The 26856-nt window shown below is 38.0% G+C and overlaps 1 long non-coding RNA gene across 2 annotated transcripts; it reads right to left on the bottom strand.

Moving 5' to 3' along the window:
- Window positions 1–4166: 4166 nt before the first annotated feature.
- LOC146580679 (uncharacterized) lies at window positions 4167–24914 on the bottom strand. Of its 2 annotated transcripts, XR_014891300.1 has the most exons (5): window positions 24751–24914; window positions 23044–23225; window positions 22533–22949; window positions 21822–21978; window positions 4167–6069 (listed from the first exon to the last, which is right to left on the bottom strand). It is a non-coding gene; the product is annotated as an uncharacterized LOC146580679 (long non-coding RNA). The 2 variants fall into 2 exon arrangements; XR_014891299.1 differs by having other exon boundaries at window positions 21822–22949.
- Window positions 24915–26856: the final 1942 nt, after the last annotated feature.

The raw sequence follows: 26856 nt of genomic DNA, 5'->3' as shown, positions 1-26856 counted from the left end.
CAGCTGCAAATCCTGTTTTCCCAGCACAGGGACCTTGAGTTCTATAAGATAAAGCCATAAACATGTGTATACGAGTCTTCTAGCAAAAGTTACAGCTATTTATATGAAGTTGTACAAAAACGCTTTCTTTCGCCAAGACAGTGCGTTTCTCACTGTTACATGCATTTGAATGGGGAACTCGACCGAAACTAAGTATAGGTTTTCATTATGTGTATAACTTGAAAATCTTAGCTCAAACAGCTGCAAATCCTATTTTCCCAGCACAGGGACCTTGAGTTCTATAAGATAAAGCCATAAACATGTTTGTCTGAGTCTTCTATCAAAAGTTACAGCTATTTATATGAAGTTGTACAAAAACGCTTTATTTCGCCAAGACAATGCGTTTCTCACTGTTACATGCATTTGAATGGGGAACTCGACCGAAACAAAGTATAGGTTTTCATTATGTGTATAACTTGGAAATCTTAGCTCAAACAGCTGCAAATCCTGTTTTCCCAGCACAGGGACCTTGAGTTCTATAAGATAAAGCCATAAACATGTGTATCCGAGTCTTCTAGCAAAAGTTACAGCTATTTATATGAAGTTGTACAAAAACGCTTTCTTTCGCCAAGACAGTGCATTTCTCACTGTTACATGCATTTGAATGGGGAACTCGCCCGAAACAAAGTATAGGTTTTCATTATGTGTATAACTTGGAAATCTTAGCTCAAACAGCTGCAAATCCTGTTTTCCCAGCACAGGGACCTTGAGTTCTATAAGATAAAGCCATAAACATGTTTGTCTGAGTCTTCTATCAAAAGTTACAGCTATTTATATGAAGTTGTACAAAAACGCTTTCTTTCGCCAAGACAGTGCGTTTCTCACTGTTACATGCATTTGAATGGGGAACTCGACCGAAACTAAGTATAGGTTTTCATTATGTGTATAACTTGAAAATCTTAGCTCAAACAGCTGCAAATCCTGTTTTCCCAGCACGGGGACCTTGAGTTCTATAAGATAAAGCCATAAACATGTGTATACGAGTCTTCTATCAAAAGTTACAGCGATTTATATGAAGTTGTTCAAAAACGCTTTCTTTCGCCAAGACAATGCGTTTCTCACTGTTACATGCATTTGAATGGGAAACTCGCCCGAGACAAAGTATAGGTTTTCATTATGTGAATAATTTTAAAATCTTAGCTCAAATGGCTTCAAAACCTGTTTGCCCAGCACGGAGATATTGAGTTTTATAAGATAAAGCCATAAACATGTTTGTCTGAGTCCTCTATCAAAAGTTACAGCGATTTATATGAAGTTGTTCAAAAACGCTTTCTTTCGCCAAGACAATGCGTTTCTCACGGTTACATGCATTTGAATGGGAAACTCGCCTCAGACAAAGTATAGGTTTTCATTATGTGTATAACTTGAAAATCTTAGCTCAAACAGCTGCAAATCCTATTTTCCCAGCACAGGGACCTTGAGTTCTATAAGATAAAGCCATAAACATGTTTGTCTGAGTCTTCTATCAAAAGTTACAGCTATTTATATGAAGTTGTACAAAAACGCTTTCTTTCGCCAAGACAGTGCATTTCTCACTGTTACATGCATTTGAATGGGGAACTCACCCGAAACAAAGTATAGGTTTTCATTATGTGTATAACTTGGAAATCTTAGCTCAAACAGCTGCAAATCCTGTTTTCCCAGCACAGGGACCTTGAGTTCTATAAGATAAAGCCATAAACATGTTTGTCTGAGTCTTCTATCAAAAGTTACAGCTATTTATATGAAGTTGTACAAAAACGCTTTCTTTCGCCAAGACAGTGCGTTTCTCACTGTTACATGCATTTGAATGGGGAACTTGACCGAAACTAAGTATAGGTTTTCATTATGTGTATAACTTGAAAATCTTAGCTCAAACAGCTGCAAATCCTGTTTTCCCAGCACGGGGACCTTGAGTTCTATAAGATAAAGCCATAAACATGTGTATACGAGTCTTCTATCAAAAGTTACAGCGATTTATATGAAGTTGTACAAAAACGCTTTCTTTCGCCAAGACAGTGCGTTTCTCACTGTTACATGCATTTGAATGGGGAACTTGACCGAAACAAAGTACAGGTTTTCATTATGTGTATAACTTGGAAATCTTAGCTCAAACAGCTGCAAATCCTGTTTTCCCAGCACAGGGACCTTGAGTTCTATAAGATAAAGCCATAAACATGTTTGTCTGAGTCTTCTATCAAAAGTTACAGCTATTTATATGAAGTTGTACAAAAACGCTTTATTTCGCCAAGACAATGCGTTTCTCACTGTTACATGCATTTGAATGGGGAACTCGACCGAAACAAAGTATAGGTTTTCATTATGTGTATAACTTGGAAATCTTAGCTCAAACAGCTGCAAATCCTGTTTTCCCAGCACAGGGACCTTGAGTTCTATAAGATAAAGCCATAAACATGTGTATCCGAGTCTTCTAGCAAAAGTTACAGCTATTTATATGAAGTTGTACAAAAACGCTTTCTTTCGCCAAGACAGTGCATTTCTCACTGTTACATGCATTTGAATGGGGAACTCGCCCGAAACAAAGTATAGGTTTTCATTATGTGTATAACTTGGAAATCTTAGCTCAAACAGCTGCAAATCCTGTTTTCCCAGCACAGGGACCTTGAGTTCTATAAGATAAAGCCATAAACATGTTTGTCTGAGTCTTCTATCAAAAGTTACAGCTATTTATATGAAGTTGTACAAAAACGCTTTCTTTCGCCAAGACAGTGCGTTTCTCACTGTTACATGCATTTGAATGGGGAACTCGACCGAAACTAAGTATAGGTTTTCATTATGTGTATAACTTGAAAATCTTAGCTCAAACAGCTGCAAATCCTATTTTCCCAGCACAGGGACCTTGAGTTCTATAAGATAAAGCCATAAACATGTGTATCCGAGTCTTCTAGCAAAAGTTACAGCTATTTATATGAAGTTGTACAAAAACGCTTTCTTTCGCCAAGACAGTGCGTTTCTCACTGTTGCATGCATTTGAATCGGGAACTCGCCCGAAACAAAGTACAGGTTTTCATTATGTGTATAACTTGGAAATCTTAGCTCAAACAGCTGCAAATCCTGTTTTCCCAGCACAGGGACCTTGAGTTCTATAAGATAAAGCCATAAACATGTGTATCCGAGTCTTCTAGCAAAAGTTACAGCTATTTATATGAAGTTGTACAAAAACGCTTTCTTTCGCCAAGACAATGCATTTCTCACTGTTACATGCATTTGAATGGGGAACTCGCCCGAAACAAAGTATAGGTTTTCATTATGTGTATAACTTGGAAATCTTAGCTCAAACAGCTGCAAATCCTGTTTTCCCAGCACAGGGACCTTGAGTTCTATAAGATAAAGCCATAAACATGTTTGTCTGAGTCTCCTATCAAAAGTTACAGCTATTTATATGAAGTTGTACAAAAACGCTTTATTTCGCCAAGACAATGCGTTTCTCACTGTTACATGCATTTGAATGGGGAACTCGACCGAAAAAAAGTATAGGTTTTCATTATGTGTATAACTTGAAAATCTTAGCTCAAACAGCTGCAAATCCTGTTTTCCCAGCACGGGGACCTTGAGTTCTATAAGAAAAAGCCATAAACATGTGTATCCGAGTCTTCTAGCAAAAGTTACAGCTATTTATATGAAGTTGTACAAAAACGCTTTCTTTCGCCAAGACAGTGCGTTTCTCACTGTTACATGCATTTGAATGGGGAAGTCGCCCGAAACAAAGTATAGGTTTTCATTATGTGTATAACTTGGAAATCTTAGCTCAAACAGCTGCAAATCCTGTTTTCCCAGCACAGGGACCTTGAGTTCTATAAGATAAAGCCATAAACATGTTTGTCTGAGTCTTCTATCAAAAGTTACAGCTATTTATATGAAGTTGTACAAAAACGCTTTCTTTCGCCAAGACAGTGCGTTTCTCACTGTTACATGCATTTGAATGGGGAACTCGCCCGAAACAAAGTATAGGTTTTCATTATGTGTATAACTTGGAAATCTTAGCTCAAACAGCTGCAAAACCTTTTTGCCCAGCACGGGGACCTTGAGTTCTATAAGATAAAGCCATAAACATGTGTATACTAGTCTTCTATCAAAAGTTACAGCTATTTATATGAAGTTGTACAAAAACGCTTTATTTCGCCAAGACAATGCGTTTCTCACTGTTACATGCATTTGAATGGGGAACTCGCCCGAAACAAAGTACAGGTTTTCATTATGTGTATAACTTGGAAATCTTAGCTCAAACAGCTGCAAAACCTGTTTTCCCAGTGATAGGTTTGTAGCTTGAACCCATCCGCTGGAACGTTGAAGACAATATAATTACACTGCTAAGCAAGACACAAATAGGCAAAGTTCCTCATGTTACTCGTGCGCCGTCCCTTCGCTTGACCCCAGTCGCTCTCGTCCATCCTCCCGTAACACTGTCCTTTTATTGAGGTTACATGAATATGCATAGGTTCATTAACATACGACGTCTACATACAAACAAAGAGTACCTTGCCTGTGTGTGTGTGTGTGTTGCTGATCAAAGGGTCAAACATCCTTGGTCAGGAAGAGGGTAGACTAGACCCCCCCCGGTGAGGAAGTCCAGCAGTTCATCTAAACAGAAAAGCACTTAGACTAGAACAGACGTAGCTACGTTAATCCTACCATAAAACAATTAAGACAAGGTACGAACTTTCCCATGCTCCCAGGATATAGGTGTGCATTCTAGTGTGGAATACACACCAAGCCTCTGTAGCCTGTTAAAGATCACACAACTTATCACTACACAATTGATTATACACCTCTATGCATCTATGGTTAAATATTTCTAAGCATAAATAACAATCAACAATACAAACTCTAACATTCCCCCGTTTTTGACCTTTATGCTAGAAAGTTCCCAGTTATGCATACCTCATGTCTGACAGTTTCAATGCAAACATTTTTTTTACTCAGCATATGTCAAATCACCCTAAATTACTGTAAAAGTTACACAGTTTAATAAATGTATTAGCAGTTACCCCATTCATTGAGCTCATCTCATGGCAAACTGCATCTTACGAGCAACCAAAGAAATTGTTAATTTAATAGTGAAACTAAGAAAGTAACATTTTCAAAAACATCTCAGCTTGGTGATGCTTCCTCCGGGTGTGCAAATCACATGTCTCTCTGCAGAGTGGTTTGAGTTCTGCAGGGCGTCATGAATGTCTCTTCTAGTTGTTTCGTTGTCCATAGGACCAGAGTCCAAATGTATGTAGAATAAACATTCAAACATACCAGTTAGTTTTGTTGTTTGTCAACATGGGTCTCAGCTATTTCCAAAGCTGCAGACCTCTCAGCACTCTAGTTTTATGACCTCCCATCACCTCACTTCAGGCCTTCATCCTGCGAGGGGGATATTTATGACTCCTTCATTGTCCACGCTCTGCAGAGAAACACCTCTGTGGAAAGGGTGCAGGGTTCAGTTGTCTTACAGCAGCCTTCAGAGTGTCATCGTATGCACAGTATAGTGGTATAGCATTAGGTGATGTTCATAGGAAACTGCTGTCATCACCACCATAGCTTCTGGTTCCTGTGCTTTCACAGAATCATGATGTCATCCTCGAACTCCTTCTGCGCTGTCGATGGAGCTTGGCACGCTCCCCTCATCCCACGAGTTTTCATGTTCCAACGCTGCTGAAGGTTTAAGGCAGAGCACGTCGTACACCTTAGTTGTCTTCCTCAGCGTCAATATTGAATCTTTCATTTTATTTAAAATCTCCTGGAAACTCAGTAGCACAGCTCTCTGTGTGATGTCTGCTGTGCTGAAGATGATCTCTGATCCTCCTGAAGCCTCTCTCCTGGCCTCAGCTCCCATCTTGTGGACGATCCTCTCCTCTATTTTGCAGGCAGTTTCATGGTCCTTGCTGTGGCTCCAAGGTCTGATCTCATGATGGGCCCCAACCAGCTTGACCTTTGACCTCAACCACTGCCTGGCTGTCAGCTATGCCTGGAATGGTTCACGCTTCTCACTGGGCCTCTGAAGATTTCTCAGGAGATTACTGCTGCACCTGTATTTCCTTGCTAAGAAGAAAAACTTCTATTTGGAGAGCATGTCAACAATCATCAAACCACATTCTTTAGTTCAGTGAACTTCACTTATAGGCCATCAAAGCCTCATCTGAACATGGGTGCACCACTTGCATAGGTTTAATACTTGTAAATAAACGGCTAATCACACAAATCACTGCAACAATAATAGTAAACATTGTTTAATGTTAATCCTTGCACTCCACCTCTTGACGCGTGGACATTCCCATGCGTCAACTCACCAAACCTGGATCCCTGTCTTAAAGAAAAAGATTAGCTAGATCACGTCCCAGGCAACATCAGGGCATCTCCTCTGGAGTAGCGCCAGAAACCCTGCAATAAAAGATGCTAGCGTGTGTTGCATATTAAGTTTGCTTAACACCTGGCTCTCCCAGGAGTTGTACAAAAACGCTTTATTTCGCCAAGACAATGCGTTTCTCACTGTTACATGCATTTGAATGGGGAACTCGACCGAAACAAAGTATAGGTTTTCATTATGTGTATAACTTGAAAATCTTAGCTCAAACAGCTGCAAATCCTGTTTTCCCAGCACGGGGACCTTGAGTTCTATAAGAAAAAGCCATAAACATGTGTATCCGAGTCTTCTATCAAAAGTTACAGCTATTTATATGAAGTTGTACAAAAACGCTTTCTTTCGCCAAGACAGTGCGTTTCTCACTGTTACATGCATTTGAATGGGAAACTCGACCGAGACAAAGTATAGGTTTTCATTATGTGTATAACTTGGAAATCTTAGCTCAAACAGCTGCAAAACCTGTTCTGTTTTCCCAGCACGGGGACCTTGAGTTCTATAAGATAAAGCCATAAACATGTTTGTCTGAGTCTTCTATCAAAAGTTACAGCTATTTATATGAAGTTGTTCAAAAACGCTTTATTTCGCCAAGACAGTGTGTTTCTCACTGTTACATGCATTTGAATGGGAAACTCGCCTCAGACAAAGTATAGGTTTTCATTATGTGAATAATTTTAAAATCTTAGCTCAAACGGCTGCAAAACCTGTTTGCCCAGCACGGAGATATTGAGTTTTATAAGATAAAGCCATAAACATGTTTGTCTGAGTCCTCTATCAAAAGTTACAGCGATTTATATGAAGTTGTTCAAAAACGCTTTCTTTCGCCAAGACAATGCGTTTCTCACGGTTACATGCATTTGAATGGGAAACTCGCCCGAGACAAAGTATAGGTTTTCATTATGTGAATAATTTTAAAATCTTAGCTCAAACGGCTGCAAAACCTCTTTCTTTCGCCAAGACAATGCGTTTCTCACTGTTACATGCATTTGAATGGGAAACTCACCCGAGACAAAGTATAGGTTTTCATTATGTGAATAATTTTAAAATCTTAGCTCAAACGGCCAAGACAGTGTGATTCTCACTGTTACATGCATTTGAATGGGAAACTCGCCTCAGACAAAGTATAGGTTTTCATTATGTGAATAATTTTAAAATCTTAGCTCAAACGGCTGCAAAACCTGTTTGCCCAGCACGGAGATATTGAGTTTTATAAGATAAAGCCATAAACATGTTTGTCTGAGTCCTCTATCAAAAGTTACAGCGATTTATATGAAGTTGTTCAAAAACGCTTTCTTTCGCCAAGACAATGCGTTTCTCACGGTTACATGCATTTGAATGGGAAACTCGCCCGAGACAAAGTATAGGTTTTCATTATGTGAATAATTTTAAAATCTTAGCTCAAACGGCTGCAAAACCTCTTTCTTTCGCCAAGACAATGCGTTTCTCACTGTTACATGCATTTGAATGGGAAACTCGCCCGAGACAAAGTATAGGTTTTCATTATGTGAATAATTTTAAAATCTTAGCTCAAACGGCCAAGACATTGTGATTCTCACTGTTACATGCATTTGAATGGGAAACTCGCCTGAAACAAAGTATAGGTTTTCATTATGTGAATAATTTTAAAATCTTAGCTCAAACGGCTGCAAAACCTGTTTGCCCAGCACGGTGATATTGAGTTCTATAAGATAAAGCCATAAACATGTTTGTCTGAGTCTTCTATCAAAAGTTACAGCGATTTATATGAAGTTGTTGAAAAACGCTTTCTTTCGCCAAGACAGTGTGTTTCTCACTGTTACATGCATTTGAATGGGAAACTCACCCGAGACAAAGTATAGGTTTTCATTATGTGAATAATTTTAAAATCTTAGCTCAAACGGCTGCAAAACCTGTTTGCCCAGCACGGAGATATTGAGTTTTATAAGATAAAGCCATAAACATGTTTGTCTGAGTCTTCTATCAAAAGTTACAGCGATTTATATGAAGTTGTTCAAAAAAGCTTTATTTCACCAAGACAGTGTGTTTCTCACTGTTACATGCATTTGAATGGGAAACTCGCCTCAGACAAAGTATAGGTTTTCATTATGTGAATAATTTTAAAATCTTAGCTCAAACGGCTGCAAAACCTCTTTCTTTCGCCAAGACAATGCGTTTCTCACTGTTACATGCATTTGAATGGGAAACTCACCCGAGACAAAGTATAGGTTTTCATTATGTGAATAATTTTAAAATCTTAGCTCAAACAGCTGCAAAACCTGTTTGCCCAGCACGGAGATATTGAGTTCTATAAGATAAAGCCATAAACATGTTTGTCTGAGTCTTCTATCAAAAGTTACAGCGATTTATATGAAGTTGTTCAAAAACGCTTTCTTTCGCCAAGACAATGCGTTTCTCACTGTTACATGCATTTGAATGGGAAACTCGCCCGAGACAATGTATAGGTTTTCATTATGTGAATAATTTTAAAATCTTAGCTCAAACGGCTGCAAAACCTCTTTCTTTCGCCAAGACAATGCGTTTCTCACTGTTACATGCATTTGAATGGGAAACTCACCCGAGACAAAGTATAGGTTTTCATTATGTGAATAATTTTAAAATCTTAGCTCAAACGGCTGCAAAACCTGTTTGCCCAGCACGGGGATATTGAGTTCTATAAGATAAAGCCATAAACATGTTTGTCTGAGACCTCTATCAAAAGTTACAGCGATTTATATGAAGTTGTTCAAAAACGCTTTATTTCGCCAAGACAATGCGTTTCTCACTGTTACATGCATTTGAATGGGAAACTCGCCTGAAACAAAGTATAGGTTTTCATTATGTGAATAATTTTAAAATCTTAGCTCAAACGGCTGCAAAACCTCTTTCTTTCGCCAAGACAGTGTGTTTCTCACTGTTACATGCATTTGAATGGGAAACTCACCCGAGACAAAGTATAGGTTTTCATTATGTGAATAATTTTAAAATCTTAGCTCAAACGGCCAAGACAGTGTGATTCTCACTGTTACATGCATTTGAATGGGAAACTCGCCTGAAACAAAGTATAGGTTTTCATTATGTGAATAATTTTAAAATCTTAGCTCAAACGGCTGCAAAACCTGTTTGCCCAGCACGGTGATATTGAGTTCTATAAGATAAAGCCATAAACATGTTTGTCTGAGTCTTCTATCAAAAGTTACAGCGATTTATATGAAGTTGTTCAAAAACGCTTTCTTTCGCCAAGACAATGGGTTTCTCACTGTTACATGCATTTGAATGGGAAACTCGCCTGAGACAATTTATAGGTTTTCATTATGTGAATAATTTTAAAATCTTAGCTCAAACGGCTGCAAAACCTCTTTCTTTCGCCAAGACAATGCGTTTCTCACTGTTACATGCATTTGAATGGGAAACTCACCCGAGACAAAGTATAGGTTTTCATTATGTGAATAATTTTAAAATCTTAGCTCAAACGGCTGCAAAACCTGTTTGCCCAGCACGGAGATATTGAGTTTTATAAGATAAAGCCATAAACATGTTTGTCTGAGTCTTCTATCAAAAGTTACAGCGATTTATATGAAGTTGTTCAAAAACGCTTTCTTTCGCCAAGACAATGCGTTTCTCACGGTTACATGCATTTGAATGGGAAACTCGCCCGAGACAAAGTATAGGTTTTCATTATGTGAATAATTTTAAAATCTTAGCTCAAACGGCTGCAAAACCTGTTTGCCCAGCACGGGGATATTGAGTTTTATAAGATAAAGCCATAAACATGTGTGTCTGAGTCTTCTATCAAAAGTTACAGCGATTTATATGAAGTTGTTGAAAAACGCTTTCTTTCGCCAAGACAGTGTGTTTCTCACTGTTACATGCATTTGAATGGGAAACTCAGCCGAGACAAAGTATAGGTTTTCATTATGTGAATAATTTTAAAATCTTAGCTCAAACGGCTGCAAAACCTCTTTCTTTCGCCAAGACAATGCGTTTCTCACTGTTACATGCATTTGAATGGGAAACTCACCCGAGACAAAGTATAGGTTTTCATTATGTGAATAATTTTAAAATCTTAGCTCAAACGGCCAAGACATTGTGATTCTCACTGTTACATGCATTTGAATGGGAAACTCGCCTGAGACAAAGTATAGGTTTTCATTATGTGAATAATTTTAAAATCTTAGCTCAAACGGCTGCAAAACCTGTTTGCCCAGCACGGAGATATTGAGTTCTATAAGATAAAGCCATAAACATGTTTGTCTGAGTCTTCTATCAAAAGTTACAGCGATTTATATGAAGTTGTTCAAAAACGCTTTCTTTCGCCAAGACAATGTGTTTCTCACTGTTACATGCATTTGAATGGGAAACTCGCCCGAGACAAAGTATAGGTTTTCATTATGTGAATAATTTTAAAATCTTAGCTCAAACGGCCAAGACATTGTGATTCTCACTGTTACATGCATTTGAATGGGAAACTCGCCTCAGACAAAGTATAGGTTTTCATTATGTGAATAATTTTAAAATCTTAGCTCAAACGGCTGCAAAACCTCTTTCTTTCGCCAAGACAATGCGTTTCTCACTGTTACATGCATTTGAATGGGAAACTCACCCGAGACAAAGTATAGGTTTTCATTATGTGAATAATTTTAAAATCTTAGCTCAAACGGCCAAGACATTGTGATTCTCACTGTTACATGCATTTGAATGGGAAACTCGCCTGAGACAAAGTATAGGTTTTCATTATGTGAATAATTTTAAAATCTTAGCTCAAACGGCTGCAAAACCTGTTTGCCCAGCACGGAGATATTGAGTTTTATAAGATAAAGCCATAAACATGTGTGTCTTAGTCTTCTATCAAAAGTTACAGCGATTTATATGAAGTTGTTGAAAAACGCTTTCTTTCGCCAAGACAATGCGTTTCTCACTGTTACATGCATTTGAATGGGAAACTCGCCTGAGACAAAGTATAGGTTTTCATTATGTGAATAATTTTAAAATCTTAGCTCAAACGGCTGCAAAACCTGTTTGCCCAACACGGGGATATTGACTTCTATAAGATAAAGCCATAAACATGTGTGTCTGAGTCCTCTATCAAAAGTTACAGCGATTTATATGAAGTTGTTCAAAAACGCTTTATTTCGCCAAGACAATGCGTTTCTCACTGTTACATGCATTTGAATGGGAAACTCGCCTGAGACAAAGTATAGGTTTTCATTATGTGAATAATTTTAAAATCTTAGCTCAAACAGCTGCAAAACCTGTTTGCCCAGCACGGAGATATTGAGTTCTATAAGATAAAGCCATAAACATGTTTGTCTGAGTCTTCTATCAAAAGTTACAGCGATTTATATGAAGTTGTTCAAAAACGCTTTCTTTCGCCAAGACAATGCGTTTCTCACTGTTACATGCATTTGAATGGGAAACTCGCCCGAGACAATGTATAGGTTTTCATTATGTGAATAATTTTAAAATCTTAGCTCAAACGGCTGCAAAACCTCTTTCTTTCGCCAAGACAATGCGTTTCTCACTGTTACATGCATTTGAATGGGAAACTCGCCTGAAACAATGGATAGGTTTTCATTATGTTAATAATTTTAAAATCTTAGCTCAAACGGCTGCAAAACCTGTTTGCCCAGCATGGAGATATTGAGTTTTATAAGATAAAGCCATGAACATGTTTGTCTGAGTCTTCCATCAAAAGTTACAGCGATTTATATGAAGTTGTACGAAAATGCTTTCTTTCGCCAAGACAGTGTGTTTCTCACTGTTACATGCATTTGAATGGGAAACTCACCCGAGACAAAGTATAGGTTTTCATTATGTGAATAATTTTAAAATCTTAGCTCAAACAGCTGCAAAACCTGTTTGCCCAGCACGGAGATATTGAGTTCTATAAGATAAAGCCATAAACATGTTTGTCTGAGACCTCTATCAAAAGTTACAGCGATTTATATGAAGTTGTTCAAAAACGCTTTATTTCGCCAAGACAATGCGTTTCTCACTGTTACATGCATTTGAATGGGAAACTCGCCTGAAACAAAGTATAGGTTTTCATTATGTGAATAATTTTAAAATCTTAGCTCAAACGGCTGCAAAACCTCTTTCTTTCGCCAAGACAATGCGTTTCTCACTGTTACATGCATTTGAATGGGAAACTCGCCCGAGACAAAGTATAGGTTTTCATTATGTGAATAATTTTAAAATCTTAGCTCAAACGGCTGCAAAACCTGTTTGCCCAGCACGGAGATATTGAGTTTTATAAGATAAAGCCATAAACATGTGTGTCTGAGTGTTCTATCAAAAGTTACAGCGATTTATATGAAGTTGTTCAAAAACGCTTTCTTTCGCCAAGACAATGCGTTTCTCACGGTTACATGCATTTGAATGGGAAACTCGCCTGAAACAAAGTATAGGTTTTCATTATGTGAATAATTTTAAAATCTTAGCTCAAACGGCTGCAAAACCTGTTTGCCCAGCACGGAGATATTGAGTTTTATAAGATAAAGCCATAAACATGTGTGTCTGAGTGTTCTATCAAAAGTTACAGCGATTTATATGAAGTTGTTCAAAAACGCTTTCTTTCGCCAAGAGAATGCGTTTCTCACTGTTACATGCATTTGAATGGGAAACTCGCCCGAGACAAAGTATAGGTTTTCATTATGTGAATAATTTTAAAATCTTAACTCAAACGGCTGCAAAACCTGTTTGCCCAGCACGGAGATATTGAGTTTTATAAGATAAAGCCATAAACATGTGTGTCTGAGTGTTCTATCAAAAGTTACAGCGATTTATATGAAGTTGTTCAAAAACGCTTTCTTTCGCCAAGACAATGCGTTTCTCACTGTTACATGCATTTGAATGGGAAACTCGCCTGAAACAAAGTATAGGTTTTCATTATGTGAATAATTTTAAAATCTTAGCTCAAACGGCTGCAAAACCTGTTTGCCCAGCACGGAGATATTGAGTTTTATAAGATAAAGCCATAAACATGTGTGTCTGAGTGTTCTATCAAAAGTTACAGCGATTTATATGAAGTTGTTCAAAAACGCTTTCTTTCGCCAAGACAATGCGTTTCTCACTGTTACATGCACTTGAATGGGAAACTCGCCCGAGACAAAGTATAGGTTTTCATTATGTGAATAATTTTAAAATCTTAGCTCAAACGGCTGCAAAACCTGTTTGCCCAGCACGGGGATATTGACTTCTATAAGATAAAGCCATAAACATGTTTGTCCGAGACCTCTATCAAAAGTTACAGCGATTTATATGAAGTTGTTCAAAAACGCTTTCTTTCGCCAAGACAATGCGTTTCTCACGGTTACATGCATTTGAATGGGAAACTCGCCTGAAACAAAGTATAGGTTTTCATTATGTGAATAATTTTAAAATCTTAGCTCAAACGGCTGCAAAACCTCTTTCTTTCGCCAAGACAATGCGTTTCTCACTGTTACATGCATTTGAATGGGAAACTCGCCCGAGACAAAGTATAGGTTTTCATTATGTGAATAATTTTAAAATCTTAGCTCAAACGGCTGCAAAACCTGTTTGCCCAGCACGGAGATATTGAGTTTTATAAGATAAAGCCATAAACATGTGTGTCTGAGTCTTCTATCAAAAGTTACAGCGATTTATATGAAGTTGTTCAAAAACGCTTTCTTTCGCCAAGACAATGCGTTTCTCACGGTTACATGCATTTGAATGGGAAACTCGCCTGAAACAAAGTATAGGTTTTCATTATGTGAATAATTTTAAAATCTTAGCTCAAACGGCTGCAAAACCTGTTTGCCCAGCACGGAGATATTGAGTTTTATAAGATAAAGCCATAAACATGTGTGTCTGAGTCTTCTATCAAAAGTTACAGCGATTTATATGAAGTTGTTCAAAAACGCTTTCTTTCGCCAAGAGAATGCGTTTCTCACTGTTACATGCATTTGAATGGGAAACTCGCCCGAGACAAAGTATAGGTTTTCATTATGTGAATAATTTTAAAATCTTAACTCAAACGGCTGCAAAACCTGTTTGCCCAGCACGGAGATATTGAGTTTTATAAGATAAAGCCATAAACATGTTTGTCTGAGTCTTCTATCAAAAGTTACAGGGATTTATATGAAGTTGTTCAAAAACGCTTTCTTTCGCCAAGACAATGCGTTTCTCACGGTTACATGCATTTGAATGGGAAACTCGCCCAAGACAAAGTATAGGTTTTCATTATGTGAATAATTTTAAAATCTTAGCTCAAAAGGCTGCAAAACCTGTTTGCCCAGCACGGAGATATTGAGTTTTATAAGATAAAGCCATAAACATGTGTGTCTGAGTGTTCTATCAAAAGTTACAGCGATTTATATGAAGTTGTTCAAAAACACTTTCTTTCGCCAAGACAATGCGTTTCTCACTGTTACATGCATTTGAATGGGAAACTCGCCTGAAACAAAGTATAGGTTTTCATTATGTGAATAATTTTAAAATCTTAGCTCAAACGGCTGCAAAACCTGTTTGCCCAGCACGGAGATATTGAGTTTTATAAGATAAAGCCATAAACATGTGTGTCTGAATGTTCTATCAAAAGTTACAGCGATTTATATGAAGTTGTTCAAAAACGCTTTCTTTCGCCAAGACAATGCGTTTCTCACTGTTACATGCATTTGAATGGGAAACTCGCCTGAAACAAAGTATAGGTTTTCATTATGTGAATAATTTTAAAATCTTAGCTCAAACGGCTGCAAAACCTGTTTGCCCAGCACGGAGATATTGAGTTTTATAAGATAAAGCCATAAACATGTATGTCTGAGTGTTCTATCAAAAGTTACAGCGATTTATATGAAGTTGTTCAAAAACGCTTTCTTTCGCCAAGACAATGCGTTTCTCACTGTTATATGCACTTGAATGGGAAACTCGCCCGAGACAAAGTATAGGTTTTCATTATGTGAATAATTTTAAAATCTTAGCTCAAACGGCTGCAAAACCTGTTTGCCCAGCACGGGGATATTGAGTTCTATAAGATAAAGCCATAAACATGTGTGTCTTAGTCTTCTATCAAAAGTTACAGCGATTTATATGAAGTTGTTCAAAAACGCTTTCTTTCGCCAAGACAATGCGTTTCTCACTGTTACATGCATTTGAATGGGAAACTCGCCTGAGACAAAGTATAGGTTTTCATTATGTGAATAATTTTAAAATCTTAGCTCAAACGGCCAAGACAGTGTGATTCTCACTGTTACATGCATTTGAATGGGAAACTCGCCTCAGACAAAGTATAGGTTTTCATTATGTGAATAATTTTAAAATCTTAGCTCAAACGGCTGCAAAACCTGTTTGCCCAGCACGGGGATATTGAGTTCTATAAGATAAAGCCATCAACACGTTTTTCTGAGTCTTCTATCAAAAGTTACAGCGAATTATATGAAGTTGTTTAAAAATGCTTTCTTTCGCAAAGACAATGCGTTTCTCACTGTTACATGCATTTGAATGGGAAACTCGCCTGAAACAAAGTATAGGTTTTCATTATGTGAATAATTTTAAAATCTTAGCTCAAACGGCTGCAAAACCTGTTTGCCCAGCACGGAGATATTGAGTTTTATAAGATAAAGCCATAAACATGTTTGTCTGAGACCTCTATCAAAAGTTACAGCGATTTATATGAAGTTGTTCAAAAACGCTTTCTTTCGCCAAGACAATGCGTTTCTCACTGTTACATGCATTTGAATGGGAAACTCGCCCGAGACAAAGTATAGGTTTTCATTATGTGAATAATTTTAAAATCTTAACTCAAACGGCTGCAAAACCTGTTTGCCCAGCACGGGGATATTGAGTTCTATAAGATAAAGCCATAAACATGTGTGTCTTAGTCTTCTATCAAAAGTTACAGCGATTTATATGAAGTTGTTGAAAAACGCTTTCTTTCGCCAAGACAGTGTGTTTCTCACTGTTACATGCATTTGAATGGGAAACTCGCCTGAGACAAAGTATAGGTTTTCATTATGTGAATAATTTTAAAATCTTAGCTCAAACGGCTGCAAAACCTGTTTGCCCAGCACGGAGATATTGAGTTTTATAAGATAAAGCCATAAACATGTTTGTCTGAGACCTCTATCAAAAGTTACAGCGATTTATATGAAGTTGTTCAAAAACGCTTTATTTCACCAAGACAATACGTTTCTCACGGTTACATGCATTTGAATGGGAAACTCGCCTGAAACAAAGTATAGGTTTTCATTATGTGAATAATTTTAAAATCTTAGCTCAAACGGCTGCAAAACCTGTTTGCCCAGCACGGGGATATTGAGTTTTATAAGATAAAGCCATAAACATGTTTGTCTGAGACCTCTATCAAAAGTTACAGCGATTTATATGAAGTTGTTCAAAAACGCTTTCTTTCGCCAAGACAATGCGTTTCTCACTGTTACATGCATTTGAATGGGAAACTCGCCTGAAACAAAGTATAGGTTTTCATTATGTGAATAATTTTAAAATCTTAGCTCAAACGGCTGCAAAACCTGTTTGCCCAGCACGGGGATATTGAGTTCTATAAGATAAAGCCATAAACATGTGTGTCTTAGTCTTCTATCAAAAGTTACAGCGATTTATATGAAGTTGTTGAAAAACGCTTTCTTTCGCCAAGACAATGCGTTTCTCACTGTTACATGCATTTGAATGGGAAACTCGCCTGAGACAAAGTATAGGTTTTCATTATGTGAATAATTTTAAAATCTTAGCTTAAACGGCTGCAAAACCTGTTTGCCCAGCACGGGGATATTGAGTTCTATAAGATAAAGCCATAAACACGTTTTTCTGAGTCTTCTATCAAAAGTTACAGCGATTTATATGAAGTTGTTCAAAAACGCTTTATGTCGCCAATACAATGCGTTTCTCACTGTTACATGCATTTGAATGGGAAACTCACCCGAGACAAAGTATAGGTTTTCATTATGTGAATAATTTTAAAATCTTAGCTCAAACGGCTGCAAAACCTGTTTGCCCAGCACGGAGATATTGAGTTCTATAAGATAAAGCCATAAACATGTTTGTCTGAGTCTTCTATCAAAAGTTACAGCGATTTATATGAAGTTGTTCAAAAACGCTTTCTTTCGCCAAGACAATGCGTTTCTCACTGTTACATGCATTTGAATGGGAAACTCACCCGAGACAAAGTATAGGTTTTCATTATGTGAATAATTTTAAAATCTTAGCTCAAACGGCTGCAAAACCTGTTTGCCCAGCACGGAGATATTGAGTTTTATAAGATAAAGCCATAAACATGTTTGTCCGAGACCTTTATCAAAAGTTACAGCGATTTATATGAAGTTGTTAAAAAACGCTTTATTTCGCCAAGACAATGCGTTTCTCACTGTTACATGCATTTGAATGGGAAACTCGCCCGAGACAAAGTATAGGTTTTCATTATGTGAATAATTTTAAAATCTTAGCTCAAACGGCTGCAAAACCTGTTTGCCCAGCACGGAGATATTGAGTTTTATAAGATAAAGCCATAAACATGTGTGTCTTAGTCTTCTATCAAAAGTTACAGCGATTTATATGAAGTTGTTGAAAAACGCTTTCTTTCGCCAAGACAATGCGTTTCTCACTGTTACATGCATTTGAATGGGAAACTCGCCTGAGACAAAGTATAGGTTTTCATTATGTGAATAATTTTAAAATCTTAGCTCAAACGGCTGCAAAACCTGTTTGCCCAGCACGGGGATATTGACTTCTATAAGATAAAGCCATAAACATGTGTGTCTGAGTCCTCTATCAAAAGTTACAGCGATTTATATGAAGTTGTTCAAAAACGCTTTATTTCGCCAAGACAATGCGTTTCTCACTGTTACATGCATTTGAATGGGAAACTCGCCTGAGACAAAGTATAGGTTTTCATTATGTGAATAATTTTAAAATCTTAGCTCAAACGGCTGCAAAACCTGTTTGCCCAGCACGGAGATATTGAGTTTTATAAGATAAAGCCATAAACATGTGTGTCTGAGTCTTCTATCAAAAGTTGCAGCGATTTATATGAAGTTGTTCAAAAACGCTTTCTTTCGCCAAGACAATGCGTTTCTCACTGTTACATGCATTTGAATGGGAAACTCGCCTGAAACAAAGTATAGGTTTTCATTATGTGAATAATTTTAAAATCTTAACTCAAACGGCTGCAAAACCTGTTTGCACAGCACGGAGATATTGAGTTCTATAAGATAAAGCCATAAACATGTTTGTCTGAGACCTCTATCAAAAGTTACAGCGATTTATATGAAGTTGTTCAAAAACGCTTTATTTCGCCAAGACAGTGTGTTTCTCACTGTTACATGCATTTGAATGGGAAACTCGCCCGAGACAAAGTATAGGTTTTCATTATGTGAATAATTTTAAAATCTTAGCTCAAACGGCTGCCCAGCACGGGGATATTGAGTTCTATAAGATAAAGCCATGAACATGTTTGTCTGAGTCTTCTATCAAAAGTTACAGCGATTTATATGAAGTTGCACAAAAGCGCTTTCTTTCGCCAAGACAGTGTGTTTCTCACTGTTACATGCATTTGAATGGGAAACTCGCCTGAAACAAAGTATAGGTTTTCATTATGTGAATAATTTTAAAATCTTAGCTCAAACGGCTGCAAAACCTGTTTGCCCAGCACGGAGATATTGAGTTTTATAAGATAAAGCCATAAACATGTGTGTCTGAGACCTCTATCAAAAGTTACAGCGATTTATATGAAGTTGTTCAAAAACGCTTTCTTTCGCCAAGACAATGCGTTTCTCACTGTTACATGCATTTGAATGGGAAACTCGCCTGAAACAAAGTATAGGTTTTCATTATGTGAATAATTTTAAAATCTTAGCTCAAACGGCTGCAAAACCTGTTTGCCCAGCACGGGGATATTGAGTTCTATAAGATAAAGCCATAAACATGTGTGTCTTAGTCTTCTATCAAAAGTTACAGCGATTTATATGAAGTTGTTGAAAAACGCTTTCTTTCGCCAAGACAATGCGTTTCTCACTGTTACATGCATTTGAATGGGAAACTCGCCTGAGACAAAGTATAGGTTTTCATTATGTGAATAATTTTAAAATCTTAGCTTAAACGGCTGCAAAACCTGTTTGCCCAGCACGGGGATATTGAGTTCTATAAGATAAAGCCATAAACACGTTTTTCTGAGTCTTCTATCAAAAGTTACAGCGATTTATATGAAGTTGTTCAAAAACGCTTTATGTCGCCAATACAATGCGTTTCTCACTGTTACATGCATTTGAATGGGAAACTCACCCGAGACAAAGTATAGGTTTTCATTATGTGAATAATTTTAAAATCTTAGCTCAAACGGCTGCAAAACCTGTTTGCCCAGCACGGAGATATTGAGTTCTATAAGATAAAGCCATAAACATGTTTGTCTGAGTCTTCTATCAAAAGTTACAGCGATTTATATGAAGTTGTTCAAAAACGCTTTCTTTCGCCAAGACAATGCGTTTCTCACTGTTACATGCATTTGAATGGGAAACTCACCCGAGACAAAGTATAGGTTTTCATTATGTGAATAATTTTAAAATCTTAGCTCAAACGGCTGCAAAACCTGTTTGCCCAGCACGGAGATATTGAGTTTTATAAGATAAAGCCATAAACATGTTTGTCCGAGACCTTTATCAAAAGTTACAGCGATTTATATGAAGTTGTTAAAAAACGCTTTATTTCGCCAAGACAATGCGTTTCTCACTGTTACATGCATTTGAATGGGAAACTCGCCCGAGACAAAGTATAGGTTTTCATTATGTGAATAATTTTAAAATCTTAGCTCAAACGGCTGCAAAACCTGTTTGCCCAGCACGGAGATATTGAGTTTTATAAGATAAAGCCATAAACATGTGTGTCTTAGTCTTCTATCAAAAGTTACAGCGATTTATATGAAGTTGTTGAAAAACGCTTTCTTTCGCCAAGACAATGCGTTTCTCACTGTTACATGCATTTGAATGGGAAACTCGCCTGAGACAAAGTATAGGTTTTCATTATGTGAATAATTTTAAAATCTTAGCTCAAACGGCTGCAAAACCTGTTTGCCCAGCACGGGGATATTGACTTCTATAAGATAAAGCCATAAACATGTGTGTCTGAGTCCTCTATCAAAAGTTACAGCGATTTATATGAAGTTGTTCAAAAACGCTTTATTTCGCCAAGACAATGCGTTTCTCACTGTTACATGCATTTGAATGGGAAACTCGCCTGAGACAAAGTATAGGTTTTCATTATGTGAATAATTTTAAAATCTTAGCTCAAACGGCTGCAAAACCTGTTTGCCCAGCACGGAGATATTGAGTTTTATAAGATAAAGCCATAAACATGTGTGTCTGAGTCTTCTATCAAAAGTTGCAGCGATTTATATGAAGTTGTTCAAAAACGCTTTCTTTCGCCAAGACAATGCGTTTCTCACTGTTACATGCATTTGAATGGGAAACTCGCCTGAAACAAAGTATAGGTTTTCATTATGTGAATAATTTTAAAATCTTAACTCAAACGGCTGCAAAACCTGTTTGCACAGCACGGAGATATTGAGTTCTATAAGATAAAGCCATAAACATGTTTGTCTGAGACCTCTATCAAAAGTTACAGCGATTTATATGAAGTTGTTCAAAAACGCTTTATTTCGCCAAGACAGTGTGTTTCTCACTGTTACATGCATTTGAATGGGAAACTCGCCCGAGACAAAGTATAGGTTTTCATTATGTGAATAATTTTAAAATCTTAGCTCAAACGGCTGCCCAGCACGGGGATATTGAGTTCTATAAGATAAAGCCATGAACATGTTTGTCTGAGTCTTCTATCAAAAGTTACAGCGATTTATATGAAGTTGCACAAAAACGCTTTCTTTCGCCAAGACAGTGTGTTTCTCACTGTTACATGCATTTGAATGGGAAACTCGCCTGAAACAAAGTATAGGTTTTCATTATGTGAATAATTTTAAAATCTTAGCTCAAACGGCTGCAAAACCTGTTTGCCCAGCACGGAGATATTGAGTTTTATAAGATAAAGCCATAAACATGTGTGTCTGAGACCTCTATCAAAAGTTACAGCGATTTATATGAAGTTGTTCAAAAATGCTTTATTTCGCCAAGACAATGCGTTTCTCACTGTTACATGCATTTGAATGGGAAACTCGCCTGAAAAAAAGTATAGGTTTTCATTATGTGAATAATTTTAAAATCTTAGCTCAAACGGCTGCAAAACCTGTTTGCCCAGCACGGAGATATTGAGTTTTATAAGATAAAGCCATAAACATGTGTGTCTGAGTCTTCTATCAAAAGTTACAGCGATTTATATGAATTTGTTCAAAAATGCTTTCTTTCGCCAAGACAATGCGTTTCTCACTGTTACAAGCACATATTTTCTCTGCTTTGTCTAACCTCTGCAGAGCCTCTGTCAAGAAAAACATATCTGTAAGCATAAAACAAATATACATTTCATAACACGTCACTGGACAAACCTCGGTCAGTTGATTTCCTCTGTGCAGTGCAGACGAACATCAGTCAGCAAGTCAAGGCTGTGAGATGGACTGGTGTCCTTTGTGACTCTGCTGGTTCTTCTGAGGAAACATCACCGTCTCTCCACACCGTCACCATCTGTGAGCACAAACTGCTGCTCTGCCGGCATGTAGGAATCACATATCACACACACAGGGGTGAAGAAACATTAGAGCTCAACTTTGGATACTTTAGATCTAAACAGATCAAACTAGCTCTTAGTTTCAACAATCAGTGAGCAGACAAACAATGATACCATACTGATTCTATATGAATACAATATGGTATTTTCAATACAGGTGTCAAATTAATTTATTAAAACTAATACAGATATATGTATATATATTTTTTTTGATAAATTCGTTTGCTAAATTATAAGAATATATATTTTTTTTTTTTCATTTAACTATTGCAACTGAAAGAAATTAAATATTGAACAAAAATATATTGTCACATTCTGAGCATGCTCAGCATGCTGAAAGACTTGAAGTTGCTACAGATTTTAAGAAGTGATAATTATAGGGAAAAAACTTCTCTTTTTCTTCTGTTTAATCAAACATTTGATGCCTTAGATGTCTCAGTCCTATAGCATTCTGCAACTACAACTAAGCTGAAGCTTGGATTTGGCTGCAGGTGCCCCTGTACATCCTTCTCAGCAGCACACATGTGGGTACCATTTAATCACACTTCTTCCTGAGCTTTGCTTCATCACAAGACCAAAGGTGGCATCCCGTGTCACAGTCTTATCATCATCCAGAAGAAACATTTGAAGAAACATCATGGAGAAGAAACATTTACGTGCCTCCTGGTTTTGCTTTCTGATCCTGCAAAAAGACTGAGGACAACAAAGCCCAGAGAACACGAGATACACAACATCCAACATTCAGACTCAACAGCCTCCATAAATGAAGAGCACCAGGTTGGTTCAGTTATAGTAGATATGAGCATACTTCACATTACTGGGTATGAATAATAATCAAGAGACAAACTTTGAAGATGCAGAGCATGATGTCCCATCATCAGACTGTAAACAAACATCCACCAGGCTTCTTTGTTTGATCTCCTATCAGGGATCAGTAGCGTGTATTAACCTGTGGATCAGCAGTCACTGAAATATTACTGTTTCAGATAAGAAATCTAGCACATAAAAGCCAGGGTAGGAGGGATCTCTGCAAACTGACTTACCTCTGCAAGTGTGAAGCTCAACAAAAATCTGACTCTCCAGTCACTGACAAACAAAAACCTCCAGCTGGGAGATAGAAAACGCTGTCTGGGTCTTGCTGGATGTTGCTGGTCAGAGTCCACACATTAGCAGAGTGCTTCTTGGTCCCACTGACCCATGTGGACAGTGACTGTGGAGAACTGTTCTGGAAAACATAAAAGAGAATTAAAATAACAAAAAGCCAAAGAGGATTTCCACAAAGACTATCTTGGAATCAGCAATCAAAAAAAACACTGGTTCATATTTCAATTAAATATGAACAGATTCCTTAAATGTACGCAGTTCAGATCTGATTTAATTTAATTTCCTTCACACAGCACATTCGTCCAGGCTGACAGGTAAACATAGAATTAATCTCAGGTAACATGACTCATAGTAGAGATTCAGTAAGAAAGATTGCAGGCTCTAATATTATTACCACACAATCCAAGGACACACCAACAGCTCAGATTTCTAGAACTATTTAAACAAATGTCTTTTGAATATTCAATTCAGTGGGGTGGGGGGTGTCGTGGAATTTTTTAAATAAAGTCTGCAACACAGAAAGAGCTGTGATCAAGCTATTTATTACTGCGCACAGGAGAGCAAACACACATCAAACATTACAGTTCAGTCATGTCAGCTCTGCCACAGAAGTTGTGCTCCTACTCCTTTATGCATTCCAAGGAAGAGGGAGGAAGTTACAAACTGATCCTACCACACTTCACGTGTCTCGCTATGAAACCTAACGGATTAGTGGTTATGCTGTTTTGTGCCCTTGGCCTTATCAGCACCTGTAAAGGGAGTTGTTTTCTCAAACTGCTGAAGTAAGTTCATCTAGTTTTAGAACCTTTCACTGAACAGTCTATAACAGTGTCATAAGCACTTAAATACTTTAAATGAGAATAACAGAAAATTTCTATTACAGGAGCTAGAGCCTGTCCCAGTAGTCATAGGTAGAGCACACCTGGACAGGTCACCAGTCTGTCAGAGGACTAACACAGATGCAGCCTGACTCAATCCTAAATGTTCAGCACACAGAGACACAGAGGTGCTGTTTAAAGTTTAGTGTTAACTTGAGTCACTGATCATTTGCAGTATTACAGAGTCTGGCAGTCTTTGCATGATGTCCACGTCACTGTACGTTTCTAGCTGACTCTCAGGTGTGACAGGTGTGCCAGCAGGAAAGAGTAATAATAGCCTGCATCCTGAGGTTTTTCATGCAGGATTAAAGGAGCCAGGCTTTGTTCACACAGCTAGGATTGTATTTTACATTGACCCTGGGTCAGTATAAGTATCATACAGTTTAAACGAAGCACTGAAACTTGCACATATTTATTACAGATGCACTGAAGCTAATCGAGATATTTGCTGTCAATCTGTGGCTGCGATTAAACAGTTTACTGGAAACTTTATTAACTAGTAACTTCGTCAGTCATAACAGAAGCTAATATTTCTGTGCTAACATCGTTTAAACAGTAACAGCTTTACTCCAATATAAGCTAACGTTTACACCGTAACTTTAAGCTAGCACCATAAAGACGGTAAAACACGTAATAACATCTACAAATGCATCTTAAAGCTGTTATATTAGCACTCGGTGTATTACTAACATAAGCACATTAACATTATTGACACTCGCTGACTTTTAATAGTCGTTCTATAAATGCTGTCCGTTTAAACGGTCTTACCTGTAAACACTGCTGTATCCACCGGATTCCAGCCAGAGTGAATTCTGGAGTCTTCCCACGCTCCTGTTAGTGATCCTCCATCTGGATGGATGATAACAACCTTCTGAACAATCTAGCAGGAGCTTGTCCATATCTATGGGACTGATTTGTGCTAATAACGCCCAATTGTATGGACTGATAACAGCCGAAGCGGGTGAATAAAGTCACCCAGTCGCTAGCTGTGCCATTACCCAACATACACCAGCACAATATTAGGCACAGCACCACGATAGACATTTTCAGTGGTTTTGAATGCAGGACATGGTTATCTTACCTTGTAAAATGCATGACAATAAAACAGCTAACCACCATAAAATGGTATTGTGTGTGTATGTGCATGTGTGTGCGTGTGTGTGTGTGTGTGTGTGTGTGTGTGTGTGAGAGAGAGGGGGGGGGGGGAGAGATCAAAGGCGTGCGTTTATGTTTTTTCTTGATCAAGAGTGTGCCTCCTCTCTCTTATTGGATATGGTGTAGCATGTTTATTCAGGTGCACCTTTGAAGTCTATGAGAATACTTTGCAGCCTGGTCTGAGTGGTCATTTCTGCACAGACACAATGAAGCGTGCACTCAGTTTAGAGGAGGCTGTTGCTGCAGTTTTGCACTCTCCACAAGCAGTGGAGATACTTCTGACAGCGAAGAAGAATTTTTGCCAGGCACCGAGGAGCTTTGCAGCTCATGTGCGGAGGAGGAGAAGGAGAAGGAGGAAGAAGAGCAGGAGGAAGAGACAAGACTAGAGGATGGCCAGTGGAGATCTAAAAATGGAGAAATCATGTGGCAACCCACACATGAAGAGGTCCTGCCATTTTTTCCTCCTCCCATTTTAACCCCAGGACCAACCCATTATGCAATTCATAGGATCAGCAGCCCTGTGTGCACTTTCCATCTTTTTTTTGCAGAGGACATTATGCAGCTAATCCTGCATTTCACCAACCTGCAGGGCAACAGGTCAGTAAAAGACTGGAAGGACATAGATGAGGAGGAGTTGCAGGCTTACATGGGGCTTGTGATGCTGGCTGGCCTGTACAGGTCTCACATGAAACGACAACAAGCCTGTGGGATGGGGAGACAGGGCTCTTCTGTTTCCTGCTACCATGTCAAAAAAAAAAAGATTTGAGCAAATTAATCGGGCAGTAAGATTCGATAATCGTCTCTCCCGTCCAGGTCGCTACAAGGGGGATATGGCTGTGGTTTCCTACATCCCCAAGCAAAGAAAAAATGTTGTCTTATTGGGCACCAGGCACCGTGAGCTACAAGTCCAGGACTCTGGGAAGAGAAAGCCCCACATCATCCTGGATTATAACAAATCCAAAGGGGCTGTGGATCATCTGGACCAGGTAAGAACAATTATAAGTCATTTAATTGCCAAATTGTTTATCGTTTCTCATTGTCATAACTGATAAAGTCAGATAATGTGATTATGATAGTTTTGATATGAGATGATAGTTTTAGAATATGAGAGTTTTGATAGTTACAGATAGGAGGGGGGCCCACAGGCGGAAGGATCTATGAAGTTAATGAAAAAACTTTTTATTTCACCATGTTAGTGCGTTACTCGCTATTACATGCATTTGAATGGAGTTCTCGCCAGACGCAAAGTATAGGTTTTCATTATGTGAATAACTTGAAAATCTTAGCTCAAACAGCTTTAAAACCTGTTTGCCCAGCACGGGGATATTGAGTTCTATAAGATAAAGCCATAAACATGCGCGAAAGAAAGCGTTTTTCATCAACTTCATAGATCTTGCTGTAACTTTTGATAGAAGACTCACAAACACATATTTATGGCTTTATCTTATACACTTCAATATCCCCATGCTGGGAAAACAGGTTTTGCAGCCGTTTGACCTAAGATTTTCAACTTATTCACATAATGAAAACCTATACTTTGTTTCGGTTGAGTTCCCCATTCAAATGCAAGTAACAGTGAGAAACGCACTGTCTTGGCGAAAGAAAGCGTTTTTGTACAACTTCATATAAATCAATGTAACTTTTGATAGGAGACTCGGATACACATGTTTATGGCTTTATCTTATAGAACTCAAGGTCCCCGTGTTGGGAAAAAAGGTT

Source organism: Mchenga conophoros, linkage group LG3 (assembly GCF_057382185.1).
Source record: "Mchenga conophoros isolate Kocher_MC1m ecotype Shallow Benthic linkage group LG3, M_conophoros_male_GT1.1, whole genome shotgun sequence".
NCBI classification, from domain to species: Eukaryota; Metazoa; Chordata; class Actinopteri; order Cichliformes; family Cichlidae; genus Mchenga; species Mchenga conophoros.
The sequence above is the reverse complement of the archived record's forward strand: the minus strand, read 5'-3'. Positions and strand labels throughout refer to the sequence as shown.